Genomic DNA, 26,978 nt, shown 5'->3' on the forward strand with positions numbered 1-26,978 from the left:
CATTCAGAGCCGCTCGCTATCTGCGGTCATTCGTTTTCTAAAAAGGGGTGGCTATTCGAATGAACCGCTCGCACTTTGCGGTCTGTTCACACCTCTAAGTCTGAACGAGCGAGCAAAACGTGCGAACGTAAATTTGAAAAATACACTCCCTGGCCGCTCGCACCATACGTCATGTCCGCTATTTATTAGATTAATCGAGTACATCGACCAGCGTATGAACTGCTCGCTATTCTTGTGGTTGGTTTTTTCAACCACTATTTTGCGAGCAGTTCTGACTATAAAACAACCAAGTGACGTTGTCAATGACGCTGCTGGATTAATTATGCACTCCCTTAAAATGCCCGTTTTGACCTTTAAGCACACCTGCGATCGGATTTCCTCTCCCCGTTTTCAAGCACTTTCCCCTGTTATCACCCACATACACCTCATTCTGTCACTCAAATTATCAGGCATTCGCTATTTTGCAAGCACATGAATTTCGACCGCACTGACTGGTTCGCGCATGCGTATAACGATCCGTACGCATGCGCAGTTGGGCAAACATCGCTCGGAGCGAACGAGCTGCCGCTTACGAGTGGCTCTGAATCAGGCCCAAAATTCAGTTTGTCCCATTCCATTTCACTCTAACTTTATGTCATTCAATGTAATACAATCTCCTTAACCGGCATTGTATGATCCAGTTTATGTTCATTCAAATTTACTTTTGTAATCTATTTAAATCATTGCATGGTTAGTTTATTGGTTGCTTGATTATATTGTAAGACTCTGAGTTTATTTGCATATAAATTCACTGCTTAAATTTTGTTGATTTTAAATGACTCAGATAATAACATAATATTGTGCTCTGAACGTAGATCAGCTAAAGACAATTGTTTTTGTCAAATTTTCTTCATGAAAAATGTTCTGTAATGCACCTTGTACTATATTCTTTTCTCTTGATTTGTATTTCCCTATTTTGAAAATCTTAATAAAAAGATAAAAAAAACATATTTTATTACATTTTTCACACACAAGGAAAAAAGGCTACAGAAAAGAGAAGGGGACAATGGGAGCATAATATAGGGCACGCCAAGGCCAAAGGAAGGGGTATACAACATACAGAATAAACCTATAACCTATCTCAAGTACCCATATAATGCATTTGAAGTGACTGTCACAAACAATTGCACCAATAAATGCTATCTTGGGATGTTGTGATATTTATATCCCAACCCTCACATCCTGATTATGCCAGCAGCCCAGCAAGTCATAGACTGTAATTTCTATACAACATACAGAATACACCTATACCGGGATAGGCATGAATACATAATAATGATATAAATGATGCAGGAAACCACAGTACCGTATATACTTGAGTATAAGCTGAGTTTTTCAGCACATTTTTTGTGCAGAAAAAGTACCCCCTCGGCTTATACTTGAGTGAAGTGTAGCGCTGACCGGATGGAGTCAGTGCTACACTTCACGCAGCCGCCGGAGCTGGCAGCTGCGTGTTTGTTGTAATCAGCAGCCGCTGAGTGTCTGTCAGACTCTCAACGGCTGCTGCTCCCTCTGCGGGAGCCATCTTCCGGCTCCCGCAGTGGGTAACGGGAGAGATGTCATGAGTAATGACGTCTCTCCAATGCAAAGCGGCCGGAGGAGCTGTTAGCGGCGGGACCAGGAGCGGGAGTTTCAGGTAAGTGATTTTTTTTTAATATTCTTATTATGTCTCTCTCTACTGGGGGGGACTACTGGGGGAACTACCAGGGGGCGATTACTACAGGGGGCACTAAAAGGGACTACCACTGGGGGTACTGCCAGGGGGGGATTATTACTGGGGGCACTACCAGGGGGGGATTACTATTGGGGGCACTGAAAGGGGGGATTACCACTGGGGGCACTACCAGGGAGGATTACTACTGGGGGCACTGAAAGGGGGCATTACCACTGGGGGCACTACCAGGGGGGGATTACTACTGGGGGCACTGAAAGGGGGGATTACCACTGGGGGCACTACCAGGGGGGATTACTACTGGGGGCACCACCAGGGGGAATTACTACAGGGGGCACTAAAAGGGACTACCACTGGGGGTACTGCCAGGGGGGATTATTACTGGGGGCACTACCAGGGGGGATTACTATTGGGGGCACTGAAAGGGGGGATTATTACTGGGGGCACTACCAGGGGGGATTACTATTGGGGTAACTGAAAGGGGGGATTACCACTGGGGGCACTACCAGGGGGAATTACTACTGGGGGCACTGAAAGGGGGCATTACCACTGGGGGCACTACCAGGGGGGGATTACTACTGGGGGCACTGAAAGGGGGGATTACCACTGGGGGCACTACCAGGGGGGATTACTACTGGGGGCACCACCAGGGGGAATTACTACTGGGGGCACTACCAGCTGCTGCATTTCCCACCCTAGGCTTATACTCGAGTCAATAAGTTTTCCCAGTTTTTTGTGGTAAAAGTAGGTACCTCGGCTTATATTCGGGTCGATTTATACTCGAGTATATACGGTAAGTGCTTTATGAAATCTACAGATGTGTAGATATACGAACTCTACCTGGAAAGGAAGCACACAGTAAAGAGGGCAGTAGCTAAGTTCCACTTCTCAGTTACGAGGACGAGCGGAATCCAGGATGCTAGGATCGATGTCCTACAATGTGAGGAGGGGATTCCCTGTGTTTCTCGGTGTTCACCTCTACTGAATCATTTCATAAGAGGAGATGAGGCTGAGAATGAATATTTACAAGCTGCTGTCTCAAATTCAAAATTTTTCCGTATCTTACCATTTGTGATGTGCAATGGCATCTTGTGTGGCTATCAAAATATGACCTAAAAGGTACCAGTCATTTGATGTCATCTCCACCGTATATAGTAATAAAACAAAGTGACTAACGGGAAGCAGGTAAAGTCACAACTATTACAGGTTGAGTATCCCATATCCAAATATTCCGAAATATGGAATATTTTTAGCATGACTGAGATGGTGAAAACTTAGATTTTTGATGGTTCAATGCACACAAACTTTGTTTAAGGCACAAAATTATTAAAAATAAAGTATAAATTGACCTATTGGCTGTGTGTATATGGTGTATATGACACAAATACATTTCATGTATGTACACAAACTTTGAGGCACAAAATTATTGAAAATATTGTATAACATTACCTTCAGGCTGTGTGTATAAGGTGTATATAAATCATAAATGCATTCTGTGTTTAGATTTGGGCACTATACCTAAGACATTTTAATATGGTATGCAATTATTCCAAAATACGGAATATTCCGATATCCAAAATACCCCTGGTCCCAAGCATTTTGGATATGGGAGACTCAACCTGTACTTTCTTAAGATAAAAACTGCCAGCCAAATAGCCTGGAGTAGTGGACAGTTCTAAAAATATAGAAAATTACCCCACCTGTCCACAATAAGAAAATATTGATTGAGAGGGACATATTTTATGCTTTCTATCTGGGGTAAGATACACTCTGGATTCATTTATAAAATATTTCTCAAAAATGTATACACAGGGACACTTTGAAGCAGTGCAAAATATTATTGCCCAAACCGCCTTCGACAATGGCTGAGATAAGTCACTCTCCCAGATAAGTCCTCTTAGTGTGACAGGCAAGCTTGCCTCTTTTAGCATCCAAAACTTGGAAGTGATACCACCAAGTTGTACCCCTTTTGTGTCAAGAAACAGTAAATGGCACAAACTCACATGCAGGAAAAACCGTCATACAAAGAGGGACAGGCAAGACACCCTGCAGCCAGTGTTTGAATTGCAAATATTTATATAAATCCAGAGCCAGAATATTGTAAACAGACTGTAAATATGAGAACGTAGGCAACCCATTTTCAGACATAGCATCCACCAATGTGGATAGACCGCAGCTGGCCCAAGAATCTAACTGTAAATCTAGCATCAAATTAGCTATGCCAGGCAAGGAGATGGTAACAAGATATTGTCTGAGGCGGACACCAGCCAATGCCAAGCCAGTATAGCAGGCAAAACTGCCTTAGATAGTCCCAAACCTCAAGGATTAATAGATCCAGGGAGCCATGAAAGTCTAAAGGTTTGTGTAAAGTCTCTAAGAACACCCAAGATTTAGAAGTCTCATCAAACCAATCTCTGGCTTGACTCAACAAACATACAGATTGATATTTTTCCCAATTGGGAAATGCTAATCCTCCCTCCAGGTTGGGCAGGGATAACGTTCCTGTAGCTAATCTGGATCTATGGCCACTCCATACATAGTTTGTGAACAAAGAATATCATTTATTGAATTTAAGAATTGGTCTAGAGATAGTGTAGAATAAATATTATTACAGTTTTGGCTGCAGGACCATCTTGGTCGCAGCTAGCTTACCCAACCATGATACCTCCTGAAACATCCAATCTTTAGTGCTCTTATCAAAAACCTTAAGAAGCGGGTTATAATTACAGGCCATGAGATCCTGCTTACAAGATATATGAACCACCAGATAACTAAGAGATTGGGTTTGCGGCATATTTATAAGTGGAACGCAGATTAACCAATATAGGCCCATATTCAATTTGGGAGCAAAAAGTCTGTGTTGGACTTTTTGCTCCACATCTGAGCTTTACCTGGGATAAAGTATCGGGCGTGTGCCCGATTTATCCCCGTATTCAATTCAAAATCAGTGAAAACGGGACCCGGCGAATTGGAATGTACGAAAAAAAACGAGAATTTTCAGGGAAAAATTGTAGGACCCCCTTAAAGATGTCCAGACATGGGGGATCACTATTGGTACCCCCGTTTTTGCCTGCAAACGAAAGTCGGGTTTTTAAATAGCCGCAGCAGGTGTTTTTTCCCGATAAGAAGTGATGCAGAAGAGCACTTAGGTTACTTTTTTCATTTTTTTAAGTGGTCCCATGCAATTTGGGGTACATGAAAATGGGTACTAGCATATATGTTTAAGTCCCTAAAGTCATTTCTTAAAAATTCTGCAAAAATGCATCTGCCGCTAATAATCTATTTTAGAATACACCTGCCGCATACTTGCAGAATAGCCCTGAACCTATTTCCCTATTTTTAAACACTGTTGTACCTTTTTTTTTATTTCACCCCGAATTTTATATTTCTTTTTTTGGGTTGTCCCTATTTATTTTTAAAACTTTTTTTGACACAGTTTATTTTTAAATGTCATTCCCAGGGGTGCAGGCTAATTTTTTTAAGCCTGCACCCCTAAACCCCAATTCTGTACTTCTTTTCGCCATGTATAACATGGTGAAAAGTTATCCCCGTTTTTTTTTCAAAAACTTTTCGAACCTGCGAGAAGTCTTTGAAATTGAATACAGGGATAATTGAAATAGGCGAAAATGACGTCATCGGCAATAAATGATCGCCGATTCCAACTTTTTGCAGCCTATTTGAATACCCCCCATAGAGTGTGATATATATAAGGGAAGGGCCTCAGTTTTATTAGTATTTCTTTTGTAAAAGGAAACTTGCGAAAAATCTTTAAACACTGAATGTAAAGATGGGAGAGATAACTCTGGGTTTGAAAGGCAGAGCAAGATATTTCTGCGAACATACATCTTGTGTGAGGCACTGCCTCTCTGGGGGACTTGGATGGAATCCATGTTCCTAACTTTTGCAGCTAGAGGCTCCATTACAAGCATAAAAATCAGAGGAAAGTGGACAACCCTGGCAAGTACCATTGAATAAAGTAAAACCAGCAGAAAGAAAACTATTTACAAATATTCTCGCCAAAGGGAAGGAGTATAAGGCTAGAATTGAGACAAAAATCCAACCTCCAAACCCAAAATGGAGTAGGACAGCTTTAAGGTAACCCCAATGGAGACTGTCAAAAGTAGAGGCTCCCTGCATGTCTCGCAATACTCTATGATATTAAGGACATGGTAGAAGTTATCCGGAGCCTGTCTGCCCATAATGAAAACCTCCTGGTCCGCATGTATCAATGAGGGAAGTAAAGGACATAGGACCTGATTCAGCAAGGAACACAACTGCTAATGAAATTGCTAATACGTACGCATTTCCACTGCAAAAAATTATGCTACTGCATTGTGATCGCTATGCCCTCATAGCACTAGTACCATCGGACCCTCGCGCACACTTGCACAAGCCCTGACCTTACTCAGAAATTGCTAATTTCAGTGCACGCTATCAGGCCTCTGGCTGCGTAGAGCATCGTAGTGGATAATTTATGTACACCCCTGCAATGGCGTTCAAACGCCCTGGCATTCCTGCGTTTTGCCGACCACCCCCGTCACCACCCACAAACGGCACTTCCTGTCAACCACTCTGCGATGGGTCTGCGTAGTCACTGCGATTGTAGTCCCAATCACAGTGGCCTGCTCACGCACATGCACTGCAATGCATACAAATGCGCAGAATGCAACAATCGCCAGATTGCGTGCGTATTAGCAACTGCGATCCAAGCTGAATCAGGCCTATAATCTGATAGCAACCAATTTAGTTTACAGTTTAACATCCGTGTTCAACAAGACTATGGGATGGTAATTTTGAACAGAGGTTGGAGCCTTCTCAGGTTTGGGGAGAGAGCGAGAATCTGTACTTCTAACATCTCTTGGGGGAACGTCCCTTACAAGCCTCTTTGAACGCAGACACCAACACCAAATCTCCCGTAAAGGTCTTCTAAAAATTAAAAATATAAATAAATAGCTCATTCAACCTCTTCCACCGACCAAGGGGAATCCAGGGAGAGATAGAATTTGGGAGCATGAGAAGGAAGATTTATCCCTTTCAAGAACTCTTCAATACCCTCACAGGGGGCTTGGGGGTATTAGAATCGATCTCAAGGTTGTACAAACGAGAATAGTAGTCAGTGAACATATTTTCAATCACTAGAGGATCAGAAACCTTAACCCCTTTGGAATTAAATTTGTTCTGCACTCTTTCTCTTGTTTGCTTTCCCCTTATCCTGCATACCAATAGTTTATTGGCTCGATTACCAGAAACAAAGAATTTTTAGTTGAGTCGAGAAAGATGGACTTCCTAAAGAGTAAAAATTAACTTTCTCCTTCGCTTGGAGTAATTTTTTAAATTGTCCCCTATTATTAGGGTTTGCTTTATGCCCCTCCTCCAGCTTAGCAACTACAGATTCTAATTCTAGCCTATGTTGAATATGAGCCTAGACACTGCCTGAATTGCAGCACCTCCAACCACTGCCTTCAAGGAACACCAGAAATTATAGACAGGCATCATCAGGTTTATTGGTGTCTAGAAAAAAGAACATTGATTGCTGGAGAGCCTGTTTAGATTCTACTTGTGATAGCAATAGTCATTTAGTCACCAGGGGGGACATACCTAACACTAGCATCAGGTGCAATGGAACAATTTTATTTTGGGGGCAACAAAAAATCATTTTGATGCCTCTGCCGCTCCCCACCTCCATCCCTCCAACTTACCTGGCTGTTGCTGGGCATGCAGGGAAAGAAGCGACACCACAGATGGTCAGGGGCTGTGCTTTATAGCAATAGGCTGCACAGTAATGTGCGGTCTTTTAAGATCACACATTACACCTCCGTCATGCAGTGCAGGGGCTGTGAAGCCTATTGCTTTAATGCACAGCCTGTGACCATCCACTGAACCTTTCAAATGTTTTGGGGGGTGAGCTACACCCCCCCACCTTCCATTCCGACACCTATGACTAATATCTCAGACAAGAAACAAAGGGGAATGATCTGACCATCACATTGGTAAAATATAAAATTTCTTAATAGAGTGCAAAGTCCACTTATCACAGGGCTAAGTCAATCCTAGAGTATGAGCTATGCACATGTGAAAAGAATAAATAGTTCCTAGGTGCCGGTGTTTAGCTCCACACATCGTAGCTCGTACTCTGCTATGAGTTGTCGGAAACCTGTAGAAACTCATGGCGTTGACAAGTGCAAGGAGAAATAGTTTGAGACCTTTCCAGTACTGGATCTAGAACCATATAAAAATTATCAAGTAATAACACAGCTGACAGGTGTTAGGTGCATAAATTGACACCAATGTGATCTCTATCCAATCTAAACAGCCATTTAGAATTAAATACCTGCCATTTAAATCTGTGTTTGCTTGCCAGTACAAAGGGGCAATGTTTAGATATCAGAATGGCCACACCTGCTTTTTTATGTATACTGTTTGCTGTATAGCAGAAAGGGAAGCTTGGATTGGTGAACATTGGTGGAGCAGATTGTTGGAAGTGAGTTTCCTGAACTGCAAATACATGTACTTTCAGTCTGTCAAAATGGTTCAGGGCGGGTTTCCGTTTGTGCGGAGAGTTAGCCCTTGTATTAATTGATACAATACTCACCATTATAAAACATACATGAGAAGATTGAAGAGCCAACAAAAGTGAAAAGGGAAGAAGGAAAAAATAACAAAAACAACTCAATTTGGCTTCACTTGAAGCCGAGTGGCCACCAAACCATGACAGGCCTGTCTCCTATCACATAAAAGCTTAACTTCCCATAAAAATGTATAACATCAACTAACCAAAGCAACTCAAAATTAACATATGGTGACAGGTAGAAAGTCGAGCTGAAAATATGGGGTATGCAGTATCAAAGCTAACTAACTAGGACAGGTTAAATTCATTGCTATAGGCTCTAGCTGGCCCGTATAGGAGGATAGCTAACTACAAAGTATCCAGTCGGGACTCCAATTTGTACAGAAATAAAGTATGCAATGCTCAGCATTTGAAATCTGTACTGGATAACATAGTGAACAAAATGATACACTAAGGGAACTATAAGGAATGACCAAATGTAACAATGTCAAATACCTGTAAGGAAAAATTGCATAGCAGCCTTGTCAAATGAGATACAGCTGAAAAAATAAATGCAAGTATCTGCAACAAGGAACCTGACTTCATCCCATTGGTCTCAATATGGCCAGTACTGCTGAACCATAGGGCTAGAACTGGATTGCGGAGAAGTCCCAACCAGATTCCATGTGGCCAGTACTTTTGTGCTTTCCTACAAAGAAGAGATCATGACTGTGGAGCCATTGTGAGAGACAAGCAACTTGGTTGGGAATCCCCAATGGTAGAGGATGTTAGCTTTCCGTAAAGCAATGGTGATGGGCTGGAGGGTTCAACGCCTAGCTAGGGTGGCCAGCGAGAGGACTCTGAATACTTTGAATACTTGAAGTTGTTGTGGAGTAATCTGTATTCCAAATCGTGAATTTTTTCTTTAAGAGCCACTACCTCTGTCTGCAGTGTTTAATGTAGAATGATCAGGTCATTATGGGAGCCACAACTTTCTTCCAATTTAGTTTCCAGGTGATCTGTCTGACCTCCCAAATCATCTATAGATTGCTGACAAGACTGGAGGGTTGCTCTAAATTCAGCCACTACTTCCTCTTTAAAAAGGGACAAAAGGTGTTTCATGGAGTCCAACATGAGGGCCTTACTGTCACTAATCTGTCACAGCGGAGAGCCAGAAGCAGAAGACGTGAAGATGTCAACGGAGTTAGTAGATTGACACTTCCTCTGTGAAGTAGAATCTCCCGTGCTTTTATACTTGGATGCCTGGGGGAAGGTTTGAAAACAGCCACCTGTGAGACTGTACAGGACAACTTTGCTCTGTAGGGGCCATAGTAGATAGGCAATAACAATGAAAACTTCAGAAACCAGACTAAGAGGTGTGGCAATAATACAAGTAGTGTTATTGAGTACAGGCCATTAGATAGAAGACATTCTGGCAGGTAACCCCAACACCTGTACAACTACATAACAGCTGGAAGGGTTGTACCATATAGGGGGACAGTCCATAAGACTCCTTGTGTGCAATATAGCCAGCTGTGTGACCAGCCCTCAGCAGTGCCAAAGAAAGCAGTTAATCAGGGCAGCAACCCATAGAAGGAATAGACAATGAGGAGATCTTCACATTTACCCGGCAGCCTTGTAAGAGACAGCCTTCTCAGGGGACACAAATAGTGCGGGCACTTAGAAGGGATGCAGTTGCTGCAGAGAACCCAGTGTCTGCAGGTAATGGAGTTCACAAGTTAGTTGCCGTCCTAAGCTGGAGCGCTGAACCCATCAGCAAGCCACTGAGAGCTGCCAGAGGACTTCTGCAGCCGGTAACGAGACTTGACACCACCTCCCTGCACAGCTCCTCCTGTGAAGTTCATACATTTAATGTTGAAATACAGGAAGACAGCTTAGGCACATCTGCATCTGTTGACATCCAGGCCACTCCACAATGTGCTCAATTTTGAAAAACCCAGCACATTAGTTTAGTTGCACTCAAGCCATCAGTAAATGGTTCCACATAGCGTATACGAAACCAAATGCAAATATTTGCCTGTTTTCGGCGCTGTACGAATCTATGTGACCACTGCCCCTCTCCATACATGTGGTGTGCACTTGCACCAGCGCTCTCCTTGGTGCAGGAGATCCATCTGAAAATAGACTTATCTTTGTGCCCTCACAGCTCCTTATAGGTCACAATTCTGTCAGCAGTCCCACGTTACACTTGTGCAAACACCCATTTACCATAGCAGTTATGCCCTTTCAGTCAGTGGAGATGTGAATGAGTGGGTACGACTCTGAATTTCCCATAGATATCTGCATTTGGCTCCACAGCATGCACAGTACACAGAAAAATGGGCAGATCCATTCACATAATGTTCATCTCTCCAGCAGCTCCTTTGTTGTTATAATTAATAGTGCTCACGGCAGGATTTGGGACAGGCAGGGTGCAGGAATGCGGGGACCAGACGGTGAAGGGAACATGGCCCCACTGACGTCACTGTTGGGGGCAATGTGGCCCCACCGATGTCACTAATTAAGGCGTGCCCAGCCAGCAGTGTCACTAATGGGGGCGTGCCCAGCACTTACGGAGCTCACCCTTAATGTGAATAGATGCCGGCATCTATTCATGCGGCAGAAGAACAGAAGTGGCCAGGCTGTTTTAGCAGGGTGCCGCTAAAAAGGGCAGGGCTTATTTTGCCCTTTAAAAATTGGGGCAGGGCGCAGCACCCTGCTAAAACAGCCTAGCATTAACACTAATTAAACTAGCAACCCCTGAAGAAGTCTATTTGGACGAAATGCATTGGGACCCCTGTTCCAGCTCCTCTCCACGCTACTGATTATTCAGATAAGCATTCCTTTATCTTACTTCTATGTTTTTTAAACCCTTTGTGTACCTTGTATTCCTCATGTACTAAGTATTATTAAAAAAAACACTTGTTGATGAAGCTCCTTTGAGTAAGGGTCATTTTCTGCTTATTTTAAGCTGACCTACTCCACCTGCACATGCTAATGCTGGGGCCATTGTAGGAGTTTGAAGAGGCGACTTAGTACTTTATGCAGAGATTCAAGTAACATTCTGGTATGCATTCTTAACTGTTTATCACACTATTCTATTTGGACATAAAATTACTACACTATGGGCCAAATGTAATAGGGTGTCAGTTTTAGTAACAGTACAAACTCGCAATTTCTCGCACTTTTAAAAAGTGCGAGTTTGTACTGAAACTCGCAAATTCAATAGCCTGTGAACTTTTCAGCTTGAGGCTACTGCATTTGCGAGTGCAGGCGAGTTTAGGACTATGTAAACTGACACCTTTTAATGCGAGTAGCATTAAAAGGTGTGAGTTTTAGAGAAGCCATCACAGATCAGTGAGATCCGTGATGGCTTCTGTGTGTGTTAAAAAAAAAAACGTGCACCCCCTCCCCAAAAGCATAACCAGCCCCGGGCTTTATAAAGCCTGTTCTGGTTCTAAAAATACAGGGGCTAAAATGCGTAGGGGGCCCCTGTATATTAAGAACCAGCACAGGGCTTTGTTGAGCTGGTCCTGGTTCTGGAAAATCAGGGGACAAAATGAGTAGGGGTCCCCTGAAAATTCCAGAACCAGCACTGAACTCTGTCTAGCGGGGGCATAATGCCACAGCCAGGGAAAACCTTTCACCGGTTTCCCCAGCCAAAGCATTAGCCCTGACCGCTAGTCAGTCCAGGCCGGGGATCCCTGGGGAGTTGAGGACCCCTCCAATAAAGGGGTCCCTCTCTCCAGGGCACCCCAGGCCTACACTGATAGCCCGGGGCTATCCCAGGCACCCTACGGCGGTGGGTGCCGGGTTGATAGTGTAAAGTGTAAAATTTTATTTTCCATATTGTCTTTATTTGTAGAACCACAAGTACCAGCAAGCCTCCCCTGCATGCTGGTATTTGGAGAACCACAAATACCAGCATGCGGGGCATTACGGGCCCGCTGGCACTTGTAGTTCCACAACTAAAGAAATACGTAAATAAACAAACTGACAGTGAAAGTATAATTTTAATAAAAAATATATGCACACTCACACTCACACATACTCACCTAGTATCCAAAGTAATCCATAGGGGTGGACCTGAAAAAAAAATCCATTCTCACCTCTACTATGCGTCAATCACGTCCTCTTCTGCAAGTAGGCAATCCAGGGGTTAAAATAAAAAAATGCAAAAAAAACGAACCATACGGACCGAGCAAAGGTATGTGTGTACACATACCTTTGCTCCGCGTAAATGAACGGGGCACACGTGTGCCCCGTCAGTGAAGGGGCCGCCAGCCAATCAGGGAGCATCTCCGTCGGAACAGCTCCCTGATTAGCTGAATGCGGCCAGTCTGTGTGTCCCATAGCCGTCTATGGTGAGAAATCCCCATAGACGTCTATTGTGGGAACCGCTACATCGTAGCCGCAAGATTAATTGATGTTAATCTTGTGGTTACATCAATGATACAATGTCGCGATGTGTGGTTCTACAAATAAAGATAATATGGAAAATTTAATTTTACACTTTACACTATCAACCCGGCAACCATCGCCGTAGGGTGCCGGGGAAAGCCCCGGGCTATCAGTCTAGGCCTGGGGTGCCCTGGAGAGGAGTACCCCTTTATTGGGGGGGTACCCAACTCCCCAGGGATCCCCGGCCTGGACTGACTAGCAGTCAGGGATAATGCTTTGGCCGGAGAAACCGGTGAAAGGTTTTCCCTGGCTGTGGCATTATCCCCCTGCTAGAAAGAGTTCAGTGCTGGTTCTGGAATTTTCAGGGGACCCCTACTTGTTTTGTCCCCTGATTTTCCAGAACCAGGACCAGCTCAACAAAGCCCTGTGCTGGTTCTTAATATACGGGGGCCCCCTACGCATTTTGGCCCCTGTATTTTTTGAACCAGAACAGGCTTTATAAAGCCCGGGGCTGGTTATGCTTTTGGGGAGGGGGTGCACATAATTTTTTTTTTATTTTATAACATTTAACATAAGTACACACAGAAGCATGTACATATCTCATGGTTATGTGCATGTTTCTGTGTTAATCTGACCTGCTCAGGATGTACTCGCTAGCCTGAAACAGGTCTATTATTTGGGGACTTTTGGTAATCTTTTTTTTGCAAGTCTGAAACAGACACTCTATTACATTGGGCGAGTTGATTGTTTTCAATGTGAAAACATCTGGATGCGAGTTTGAGAATGGAGAGTTTTAGTAACTCTGAAAAATGCGAGTTTTAGTGAACAGACACCCTATTACATTGGAGAGTTGTGAAAAATTGCGAGTTTAGCACCAAACTCGCAATTTACCAAAACAGACTACCTATTACATTTGGCCCTATATGTGCTTGTTCTGGCTCGATGCGAGCCAATCTTATTTAAGGTTCCTGGTCACCCTGAAGCTGTGAATACACCCCACCATATGAGGTCCCAGCAAAAGACTTACAGATAAGCGTTAAAGATTTATTTTCTGGTATGCACATTTATATTCGAGCAGGTGCTAAAAACATTTTGAAATACTACACTATTAGGCGCATGTTCTTTCCATAGCCTATTTCCAGATCACATTCACCCTGACTGCCATTCAGGAATACGGGAAGACTGCTGCCACCTTCACCAGAGGGATTTAAGTGTCTCACCTGTTAGCACTAACTGGACTTTATTTTTGCACTACGTTGCAATATCACTTGTGACTTGAACCAGAGCGCCCTTCTACACATCCTATACATATATATATATATATATATATATATATATATATATATATATATTAGAATCAATGTTGATTTCACTATATATATATATATATATATATATATATACACAATTTAGTTTATGTGTGTGTGAATTTTATAGCAGTATTTAAACTGGTTTACACGCCACCTGATGTCCCACCCCACCACCTCTGCTCCGTCCATCCTGGGGGGGGGGGCCCTGCCTATTTTGCCAGTACCAGGCCCCACAATTTCTGATGGCAGCCCTGACGGTGTCGCAATCAATCCAGCTTTTGAGCAGGAGCACTGGCCGTCGTCACTTTGTCAGATATGCTGGTGCTATGCCAATGACTGCTGTGTACCATTCAGGTAGGTATTCAAGGATAGCAGCACAGGAAAGATATTAAGGCACCAGGAACAACAGGAACAACTGTTGTTCCTGGTGCTTTCATATCTTTCCTGTGCCGCTATGATCACATTCCAACCTGAATATACATATAGAGGTAGTGATTTAATTTGCCTTCTATTTTAGACACTACATATAAGAGTTAATAAGAGAGAGTTACACACTTATATATATGCTATGATATGCTGTTTTTATTGAGATAACATATGGTATGAATAAACATAATTGATTGAATTTGCACTCCAGCGCAGAATCTTTTTTCTTTATTGTTCAAGTTTGTGAGGTGGGCAACACCTCATACTATTCTGCTGCAGGTGTGCATAGAGGATCTATCAGCAGTTGGTCATCAGGGGCTGAGATTTTTTACTAGTACTTTAAGCCCATTTTCCAACACTTTTTAGATTTTCACCCCAAAAATGACATGTCATTATTAGGGTGAATTAAGCTCAATTAATTTTTGTTTACCTAATTAGTCATTAGGGGGGTGTCCAAAGGGTTCTGAACCAATGGCCAGATTCACTACGGATATCAATTCTGCGTACGCATGCAGTTCAACTGCAATAGCAAGCTAATCTACTGTGATCACAATGCACAACATAAGGACCCCCACTTTACCTCACACACATCTGTAATGTTTAGCAGAATAGCGAAACCACTTGTACAATCGAGTACCATCGCAGCCTCATGCACACTTGCACAAGCCCTGACCTTATTCAGAAATTTCCAACTTCAGCATGGGATATAGTTGGCATCCCGGCGTGCAGGATGCCGATGGTCTGAATACCGACACCAAAATTCTGACAGGTCGGGATCCTGGCACCAGTATCCCCACTGCCGGCATCCCGAAAGTAAGTATCGAAGTGTTAGGGGGAAGTCAGGGTTAGGTAGTGGGGTTAGGGTTAGGCACTAGAGGCAGGGCTATGGTTAGGCACCGGGGATAGAGGGTTAGGGTGCAGGGAGGGGGAGGTTAGGTTTAGTCACTAGGGGAAAGGTTAGGTTTAGGCATCGGGAAGGGGGTTTTAGGTTTAGGGTGCAGGGAGGGGGAGGTTAGGCTTAGGCACTAGGGGGTAGGTTAGGGTTGGCACCGGGGAGGGAGGGTTAGGGTAGAGGTTAGTGGGAGACTCCGTTAGTTCTTATGGGATACTGGCTGTTGGGATGCCGCTGTCAGTATTCTGACCTGTGGCATCTGGACAGCCGGGATTTCATACCCAATCCCTTCAGCACGCACTATCAGGCCTCATGCTGCATATAGGATAATTTATGCATGCCCCTGCAACGGCATTCAAATGCCCTGGCATGCCTGCATTTTGCAGACCACCCCCCATAACCACCCACAAACGGTACTTTCTGTCAATCACTCTGTGATGGGTCTGCATAGTCACTGCGATTGCAGTCCCGATCGCAGTGGCCATTTTGCGCACGCGCACTGTGATGCATACTCATGCACAGAGCAAAGCAATTGGCAGATTGTGTGCGTATTCACAGTTGTGTACTGTAGTGAATCAGGCCCCAAATCCTCACATTTTTAGCAACAAATAGAGATTTTGCACATTTTATCACCTGTTCTGAGATGTTGAAAACTTTTTGCCTGTTTCTGCCTATGGAGTTTTTGCACATGCAAACAATTTGCAAGCAATTGGATAGCATGATACGCATGTATGCACTGGAGAACACTTTTCATCAAACGCAACTTTTCGCACCTAATTGAATATGGCCCTAAGTATAGATTTGGAAATCATGGAAGTATGTGTAACAGGCTGACAACCCATGAGGAAGAAGATGTAGTGATGTGGATACATTGCCAGTTCTCTAGTTTTGGTGTAGTTTAAGTAGTCACACTCCCTTTCTAGGTACGCGCACATTCTGGAAGCGCAGGGGTCAAAACTTTGGTGCCAGAGGAGCCAACATTAGCTGATGACACACCATACTTGAACATGATCATCAGTGGCATAACTAGGGTATTTGGAGCCCAGGGCAAAATTAAAAATTGAGGCCCCCCACCTCTGTGCGTGTGCACCAAAAAATGGACGTAGCCGTTTAAAAATGTGGCGTGTCACTGTCAACATGACACACACCCCTTTCTCATCACTCTGAACATTGCTTTCCATTCCATTTGCACCTTAATGCAGTGCCCCTTATACAGTCCCCCCTATGCAGTGCCCCCAGTAGTGGCCTCCCAGTAGTGCCCCTTATACAGTACCCCAAGTATGCAATGTCCCCAGTAGTGGACCCTCTTATGCAGGCCCCCAATAGTGGTCCCCCTTATGCAGCCCCCCATTAGTTCCCCTTATACAGTGCCCCCAGTTGTGGTCCCCACTATACTGGCCCCCAGTAGTGCCCCTTATACAGTGCCCCCAATAGTGGTCCCCCTTATGCAGGCCCCAGCAGTGATCCCCCTTATGCAGTGCCCCATGTAGTGTTCCCCCTTATGCAGGGCCCCAGTAGTGATCACCCATAACCAGTGATCCTTATACAGTGCCCCCTGTAGTGGTCCTCCCTATTCAGTGCCCTCAGTAGTGGTCCCTCCTATGCAGTGCACCTTATATAGTGCCACCAGTAGTAGTCCCCCCATGCAGTGCCCCCAATAGTGGTACCCCCTATGCAGTGCCCTTAATAGTGGTCCCCCCAGATGCAGTGCCCCCAGTAGTGCAGACACACAAGTTATATAAAAAAAAACCCCAGTTACTTGAATCCCCGCTTAGGCCTTCTGCCGCCATCTGCACCTTGGTCTTCCCGCGCTGGAATGCTCTGCATTATGGGAGAGATGACATGACATTATGAAGTCTCTCCCATAACTCACAGCTGCAGCTGGAAGGCGGAGCTCATGAGTGAACTCCAGCCCAACTTTTGCAGTGGGTGCAGCAGCAGCCAATGAGAGTCTGTCTGACTCTCATTGGCTGCTGAAACATACACATTACCACTGCGTTGGCGGCAATGTGTGTAAATGCACTGGCTAGCCTGAGCCCACCTCCCACCCTTCATCTGGTGCTATTGGGTAACTGCTCAGGGGCATCCCACAGCGCCCAGGGCACGAGCCCCAGCGGCCCTGCCCCAGTTACGCCAGTGATGATCATATATGTCACTGACATATAAGCTTATGTTATAGTGTACTGACAAATGATCTTTGTAAAGACCTGCCCACAAAAGAGGAAACATGAATTCAACATAAAAACACAAATAGGAAACAGATACAAATGAATTAACCAACACACAAATCTTATTCCCATATGCTTAGTCTAAACCTCTTGTATAGAAGATATACTGTATTTTCCATCCTTATTCACAAATCAATGTACAGGTTTTCTCGATTTACATGTATGAGTTTGCTCTAACTGCATGAAAATAACAGAAAATAAAAAGGCTAGGGGGATATTTTTTAACATTTATGCTTCTTTCACTTACTGTACATAATCAAAATAATATTAACATATATTCCAATATACAGTATTTACCCTAAATATTAGAGATCTCAGTACAAATGTCCAAGAAAGATGAAGTTTTGCATCGTTCTGAGATCTGAACTTGGTGGGAAGATCCAAGCATCCGAGCCAAAACCAAACTGCTCATCTCTAATAAAAATATACTCAGTCATTCATTTATTCACTTTATGTATAATGTAGCATGTCCAACTAAAGTATAAAACTCGTCCATAATTGTGAAAAGACACCAATGTGTAGTGTAGATGACAGGTTCATTAGTGTATTTTATGTTACAGGGGGTAAATTATATTGTGTGCAAATTTCTTTGCTTCTACCCAAACTAACCAAAGAGGACATGTGTCTATGTCTGTGTGGTAAGGAATATAGGGCCTGATTCATGTGCAGGGGAGGAATTGGGGGGAAGAGGGTGCAGGGATGGTGGTCAGACAACATGGGATCTTCTCGCTTGACGCCGTTGTCCTAGGACCGCCGGCCAATCTCTACAGATACGCCAATCTGAGAGTCGCCGCCTGTGACTTTTACACTTTAAATCAACATGTGGTTAATTAAACCTGATAGTTGCCTCCAGCAAATGGGAACTTTAGTATTAAATACAGGGTAAGCATGTACGCTTACCTGCTATACGATTATGCACACTTAGTAAAAATAGGTAACGTGGGCCCAATGAGGCCTTGGCTCATAAAAACACAGTTCCAGAACTAGAATTAATGTTATAATTCAAGAAAATCTTCAAAGCTTAGTTACAAAAGTTGCAAGATATAATAGTGTAAATAAAAGGTTGCACACAAATTACTTACAAATTCAGAAATAAAATAAAAGGGAATAAACAAACCACGTTGACTAAGTGGTGCGAGACGGGGCAGTCTCAATGATGAACTCTGGATCACTCTGTAATGCACGATAGCCCCTCAGAAATGAATGCTGACCCAGAAGTCAGATACAGCTTTATGCCTGTTTCTCCAGACACCCCCCTCATCTCCCCCCTGAGCTGATTTTAACCCTTGTCAACTCAGAGGGCATTGTCCCTCTAACTATAGTTCCAGATATTTGAGCAGGGGTATTTCATTTAATTAATCATTGCTCACTCCATCCTGTTTGGAGCTCAGAGATTAGGCCTGTGTCCACAGAGCTGGACACTTCTTTCAGCTGGCTAGGGGAAAGATTTGATACCTTGCTATTTGGTCTGTCTCTCCTTGGCCTGAAAGCCTGACCCCCTGTGGGGTTATAACCAGACACCACCCTTTGATCTCTGCTTCAAGTGAGGAAACCACAGACAATAACAACTTGTACCCTGAGCCTAGGTCATTAAGCAAACACTAGCCAGTCCATTACCTCTCAGCTATACAATTTGAAAAACATTCTCCTACAGAAAATAGATAGATGGTACATACACTGTACACAGCACCATTGGACATTTATGGCTGGGCAGGAACACAGAACTTCCTTAACCTATCTTTCAACCTGTTCAAAGGCTTGCCATTTTCTACACACAGATAACATTCCATAACAAGTTAAAGAGACAAACAAAACAAGTTACTTGTTTATACCATTTACATTCGGCAAAGTTATGCCCATGCGGATTCAAAACCGTCTTTTCGTGACACCTTCCAATTTAGTTCAGCACGGGGCAGAGGCAACGCATGCCTCAGTCACGTGTGCTGTGCCCTAACAGCTGTCAGTACCCTGCCTGGATGGGTTGAGCTACCAGTTCATCCATTCAGGGCAAGGGATAGGCATCAAACACTGTGGGCTTACTCAGACTCCTGAAGCCCACCCAGAACCTGGTGCCTTTGTCCCTCTGTCTTGTCTTCACAGAACTAGGACTTACCATTTCCATATAAAGCATCTGAGAACAAACATCGTCCATGTCTCATTCCCTGGGACCTATATCAAGATAGAGAGCACAACCAGACACCATATTTTTACAAATGTGGTTATCGTTCTCCTGGGTTGCTGGCTTAGGGGATGGGGTTTCAAGGAGTAATAGTTGAGACTCTGACAGACCCTTCTTAGCAGTGTCAGCCAAGGCATTACTATCTATCATTACCTGCATGTCCTGAACTGGCAGCTCCAGGGGGCTGGACAAATCTCCCCCCTCTGAAACCATCTCAGTACAAGGCAACATTTGACAATCTGCTGTTGCTGGTACTCCAGAAATCCTACATGTCCCATCAGAAACATATGTGCAACATAACTTGTTCACTACAGATTTAGACATCATGTCTTGGGGACCTGACTCATCTGTCCCTAGTTTAAGACTAGCAATCTCCATACTATCAAGAGTAGATTCTAGCACATGACTTACTATATCAGGCCCCTCATTGCCCATGGTGACCAGTCTAATGAGCTCCGCTCTTGGGGGCAGGGGTGCTACCTGCAGTGTGTCAGCAGCCACAAATTTTGGTACACTCATGGCTGCTAACAAATCCCTGTTCATGCTTCTAGGGATGGCTATAACACGGGTGAGAGAAGGTTCAGCATTATCACATACAGTGGGACATACAGCAACCTCCCTTTCACACCCAATCCTATCCTGACCCTGGGCTGGGTTGGCACCAGCCCTTCCCTGGCACAAATAATCTTCCTCCCAGCACAGCTTTTCATAAATGGCTGCACTGAGAGGCTGATCTGTTTGTATGCTTAGGAAGTCCAGGGATGGGTCAGCCCCTTCATCCATCTGAATAGCTAAGCTTGTCCCAGAGGGCTCAAGAGGTGGGCAGAGATCTGCTTTTGTGTGTGTGAGTGAACTGATGGCAAGAGGGGGTCAGGGGGGAGTTTGCAGAATCACACAGGTCTCCCTCACTGACTTGAGTAGGCTGTATGACCTCAGTGGCCACTGACACCTCCCTCAGCATCACATCACCTTAGTCCTGGCTCACACTCTGACTGCCTGTCTCTGACACATGTTCCCCAGCAAAAGTATTACCACCAATACCACAGATATTCACCAAAGTATTTGTTAGTTCAGAGGAAAGTTCAGTATAGCATAAGGGTTCCAGAGGCCATTTCTCAACAAAGACCCATAATAGCATCTTTACCCAAGACCAGATGAGCATCCAAGGGTACCTGAGGGGAAGTGGTGTTAGCAGACTTCTTGACAACAGAACATTCCTTTGGGGCCTTCAAATACCTTCCCAGATGTGTCCTCAGCAAACCATTAGTAGGCAAATGCCTCTTTCCTAATGCCCTGCCCTGCTTCCCAATCTAGATACTCTTGACCTGGAGGACAGATAGTTTTACCTTCTAACCCAGGAGCATGGGTGACAGTACTCTTCCTAAACATATCAGTATTAGGGTTTTTTTCATCATTCCACACTATATTGGGTTCCTTGCATTATATAATTGTGAGGGTCACGTCTGGCACCTATCCCTATCACATTGGACCATGCACAATGGTCACCGGGCATTTCAGGTGCTTTACACAGAGGCACATCATTGAAAGATATAACAGCTGCTTTTTTGAGGGGGAATAGGGAGGGGTCAGTCCTCTGCTCTGCTTGAAAGGCTACAATCTGTACTGTACTCAGTGGGGGGTTGTGGTTCCTGTGTGTGTGAATGATTCCACTGAAACTGCCCTCACTAAAGTCATCAATGACCTCCTTGCTGCCAAATCTAAAGGCCACTACTCTGCTCATTCTCCTTGACCTTTCTGCTGCTTTTGACACTGTGGACCACCCTCTCCTGCTGCAATTCCTTCACTCTCTTGGTCTCTGTGACACCGCTCTCTCCTGGCTGTCCTCCTACCTCTCTGACCGATCCTTTTCTGTCTCCTCTCATGGCTTAACTTCTCCCCCTCATCCTCTCCCAGTAGGTGTTCCCTAAGGTTCTGTTCTTAGACCACTCCTTTTTTCCCTGTATACATCCTCTTTAGGTAAACTCATCAGCTCTTTTGACCTCCATTATAATCTCTATGCTGATGATACCCAGATCTACCTTTCCTCCCCTGAATCTCTCCCTCTCTCCTCACTCATATCTCCAAATGTCTCTCTGCTATCTCTTCCTGGATGTCCCAGCAATTTCTTAAACTTAATATGTCTAAGACTGATATGATCATCTTCCCACCATATATGCCACCATGACACATGGCTGTTTGTTAGCATTTATATAGAGGCTTTTTCTGCTTTAACTGTTTTCGCACTGTAATATATGCATACGCATGTGTTTGTAATATATGCATATGCACAAGGTTGGACTGGCCCACAGGGGTACAGGGGAAATCCCTGGTGGGCCCCACTGCCTGTGGGCCCACACTTCCTCCTCTAGTTTTCAAATTCCAGACCTCAAATGATAGATTGTCACTCTATTAGATGGTCAGTTACCTGCTGGAGCAGGACCACTGATCAGCATGGTTCTCTTCTACAGAAACTATACCAGAATTTGCCTAATGGTTAGCCAAGAATCTGTGATGGATGACCACACCCCCTCTGGTGGAAGACCACTGCCCTTAAGCATGGGCCCATACCAATACATAACCCCAGTGGGCCCTTCAAGTCCCAGTCCAACACTGCATATGCATATATCATGCTACCTTGGCATGCAGGCACACCGTCACTTAATGGAGTTGCAAGAGAAAAGCCACACGATCCTTTACCTGCCCCAAGACAGCAAAAATGCAGATTCAAAGCCAATCTTGCAATAGTAAGGAAAGAATGCATGTTAAATCATGGGTACAAACATGGCCTTATATAGCGATTCACATAGTACCAGGCATTTGAGAATGGTCTTGTCCTTTCAGTGATGCATTGGCCTTTATATTTATTGTTAATGTGGTAATGTATGGTAGCAAATGGCAATTGATTATATATTTAAAAACACTAGTACACAGACAAAATAAGAAAAAAAATAGAATAAAAAAAAATTGGGTTACATTGTTAATCTCTAAATAATGTTGATTGTAAAAAAAAAAATGACTCAGAAGCCACACATCATCACCTTGCATCATAGATAATTTTTGCCAGACCCGTGATTGACGGATGACAAAGGAGTCATGTGCACTTCCTGCAAATTTGGCATTCAGGGAAAGGATCTGGAGGGAGCACTTCAATGAAAATGTTTACGGTTCCTAAACATGCTTTCTTGGGCAGCTGGAGGCCCAATTGGTATGTGAGTGCCATGCACTACCCCTATCACATGTGGGAAGCCAGCAATAGCCATAAACTGCTGCTTCACCACACCAAGGGTTTCCATATCCAAAGGCATACGTATTGGCTGATACGACCAAGAAAATTCAGAATTACGTGCCTCAGGATCCTAGAAAATTATGGCTGGGAAATCCCACCCACCACACCCAAGGTGGTTTGAAAGGATCCTGAGGCACAACAATGTAACACCGACAACAACTGGGTGAGTGATGGTATTGCTGTAGGAATGTTTGTTTGACTTTCTAGATCACACTCTATTATCGATAGAGTATCTAGCATAACCTGGGGCCGTAGATGATATTGCCGCAAAACAACATTGTTAGGCATTCCAAACAGGGTGACACGTGTTCGAAATATCTGGAGCCTTGCACGCCTACTCTGCTTATGCCTTGGAGGATGAGCAGATTGGTAGGGGTGTGACAGTACGGAGTATATAATTTGACCAAATGTTATCTGAAAAATAGTTTGTTCAAACTGTAAAGAAAAAAGCCAAACTTATCTTTAGTGCTTTTTTGAAATTATCTTACAGGGGTTGCATTTGCCATTCTTATAGTTTTGCTAAAGCAAAAAAAAATATTCCATTTAAAAAAAAAACCATAACCAAATAAAAAGTAAACATTACATGGCAAGATAATGACACTGTAAATTAAATACAATATAAAACAGTCAATATGTAACCCTGGCATGCAAACACACATTGACTTATGGGAGTTGAAAGAGTAAGGCCACATGACTTACCTGCCCAAGAAACCAACCTGTAAAGGACTGTTTGAAAGCAAATATGGCAAACCTTTAAGAGTGCAAACAAAAATCAGTCAATATGTAACCCTGGCATGCAAACACACCTTGACTTATGGAGTTGAAAGAGTAAGACCACATAATGACTTACCTGCCCAAGAAAAATGACCTGAAAAGGACTGTCTGAAAGCAAATGTGGCAAACCTTAAGGATGAAAAAGGATGGGGGATTTAACCCCCTATTGTTCCTCAGCACACTGAATAGTACTTGCAATAATATATGAAGACTGCATGGTCATAGAAATTCAGAGATATTGGTTGCATGCATTTGCAAATACATGGGATGCTGCTAGGCCTCGTCACGGCTTCTCTGTCACTAGCAGTCCCTAACACTAAGGGGTTCATGTCCGGGGCACAGTGCACCCCGAAAAACATCCAGCCCAGGACACCCCCAGGGCATCACATGAAAATTGGAAAAAGGGTGATAGTGCAGTGTAAAATATAGATGTGTAAGACTAATTAATGAGTGTTTGAAAAAAGTGGTTAAAATATATGTGAAATATTACATGAAAAAAATACAAACATAACAAGTGATGTGAAAAGCAACCTTTAAGAGTGCAAACAAAAATCAGTCAATATGTAACCCTGGCATGCAAACACACCTTGACTTATGGGAGTTGAAACAGTAAAGCCACATAATGACTTACCTGCCCAAGAAAAACGAAATAGCAAGCTCTAGACAACATGCAAAAATTATCCAAAGACATCAAAGAACGCACACCAAATAGAAGTAAAAACGGACCCTTAAATAGCAAGTCACAGATCACCAAGTGGCAACTGGTTCTGTCACTTCAACAGTGATGCGTTCGCATCTATAAATATTGATGCATATGCTTCTACAGACAATGTTACTGTAGAAGCATATGCTTCTACAGTAATATTTACAATGGAGCCCACAGAACATCTCTCTGAGACTCCTGGAGAATTGAGTAAGTTAGACCATACTAATGGTTTGGAATTGATACAAATATAATTGTGAGCAATGTAATCATTGTCATGTAAGCTAAACCTGAATTTTTTATTTTACAATGTTTGTTTAAAGACACTCAGGATGTGGAGAATACTTCACAAGATGAAGTGGAAGGGATGAGCCACCACTGGAGAAGGCTTAGGCAGCTGGCATTCTCTAGGAAGGACATGGCGGTTTTAATTGGTATGGCCATGGACCGCAAAGTCCATGCGCCCAGAAATATGGGGGCAGCACAAAAAGAAAGCATCTGGGTGGAGATTGCCAATGCTGTCAACTTGGAGGGGTCCATCGTCTGGAGTACTAGAGAAGTCAAGAGACGGTAAGTTTGACAAACTGAGTAAATTTCAAAATTATGAAGTTAGTTTATTTGAAAATTATTTAACAAACATTCACATGGGCTGACTTCAAGTACAGGCTGAAGGGAAAGATGGTGGATAGGGAGGCCCATGCCAGGGGTACAGGTGTTGGGCCCACCCCAGAGTCCCTTGAATACACTGCATTAGAGGAAATGGGTCTGGGGCATATTGAAAAGGGGGAGGTGATAGGCGTGTCCAACATGGACACTGACATGGCTAACATTACAGCCCCACATGGTGTTGAGGGTATTTTTTTAATCATTTTTTTGGTTTATTATTTTACACATTGAAACGTTGATTGTGGCCCACATTAATATAGTCAATATTGTTTATTTTTTGCATTTCTTCTATTTTTTACAAGAACAACGTGATGCTGAGCCTGCTCCAGAGTCTATTTCTGGGCCCAGCCTGTCAGGAGTGTTTGCAGGGGATGAAGCAACACTTACACCTGCAAACCCCGCTCCTGACACCCCTCTCCTAAGGCCCGAGGTCCTTCTCACTGAGCTTTTGGATGAAACACACCGGAACACCGCCATCTTTAAAAATCTAGAGGCAGGCTTGGTGAGAATGGGTGAGGCCCAGGAGCAGACAGCTGAGGCCCAGGAATGGACAGCTGGGGCCCTGGAATGGATGGCTGGGGCCCTGGAACATCTAGCCATAGCCATGGAGCAGGCAAACATCATCAACAGCGATGCCATGTGGGATCGCACCTCCCTTCAAGCAGCAACATCAATGCCCACCACCTCTGGAATACCAACAGCCAGCCCCGACCCTATGGCCACAGTTGACCCTATCCCATCCACCTCACACAAGGCCAGTCGGCGTATAACACTAGTCGACTGGTACAAATCTTTCCCTTCAGTCTAGGTCTAAAAAGCCAAAAAATTACAGCATTGGCAATCTTGTGCTACCCCCCATATTTTACCAATCAAAGCCTCCCTTTCCTTCCAGTACAATTTTTTATTTCTTTTGGTGTTTTATTTGTAATGTGGATTTGAACATTATGTGTTTGACAATGTTTACGTTCCAAAATATCGAAAAATGAATAAAAAGAAAACCAAAAAAAAATGCTTCTGACTCATTTAAAAAAATAATTATCACACTAGCTGCATCTGCTCTGTTACTAGTCTATCCCTGCAGACTCTCTCACCCTGCCAAACACCAAACCTGTCTCCACAGACACTGAGGCTGCAGCCGCTGCTGGTGTTGCCTGAGGCTGAGGGCGAGGAAGGGACTCGGAGCTGCTCTCTCTCTCTTTTGCTACCAACAGGTCAGTCAGTCTTCTTTGGTAGGGTGCTGTGGGGCTGAGCCTGAGCTACTCTTCAGCTTGGTAGCACCATCACCATTGGATGTCTGGGAAGCTTTCTTCATCAGCTGCATCTTGCGGCAAAAAACACTAGCTGCATCTGCTCTATTACTAGGCTGTCCACACAGACTCTCTCACCCTGCCAAATGCAAGACCTCTCTTGCAGGCTCTTTCACCCTGTCACCCACCAAACCTGCCCTACAGACTCTCACCTTATCATCATGCTGTGGTAGAGTACTGAGGGGCAGAGCCTGAGCTACTGCTCAGCTTGGTAGCACCAGCATCATTGGTTCTCTGGTCAGCTCTCTTCATCAGCTGCATCCAGCGGCAAATCACACTAGTCATATCTGCTATGTTACTAGGCTGTCCCCACAGACTCTCTCACCCTGCCAAACACAAGACCTCTCTTGCAGGCTCTCTCACCCTGTCACCCACCAAACCTGCCCTACAGACTCTCTCCCTATCTTCTACCACACCGGTACCTGCAGGCTCTCTCACCCTGCCAAATACCAGACCTGTCTCCACAGACACTGAGGCTACAGCTGCTGCTGGCATTGCCTGATGGAGAGGGAGGGACTAGGAGCTGCTCTCTGTCTTCTCTTTTGCTA

Source organism: Taudactylus pleione, unplaced genomic scaffold, assembly GCF_031769625.1.
Source record: "Taudactylus pleione unplaced genomic scaffold, aTauple2 ptg000032l, whole genome shotgun sequence".
NCBI lineage: Eukaryota > Metazoa > Chordata > Amphibia > Anura > Myobatrachidae > Taudactylus > Taudactylus pleione.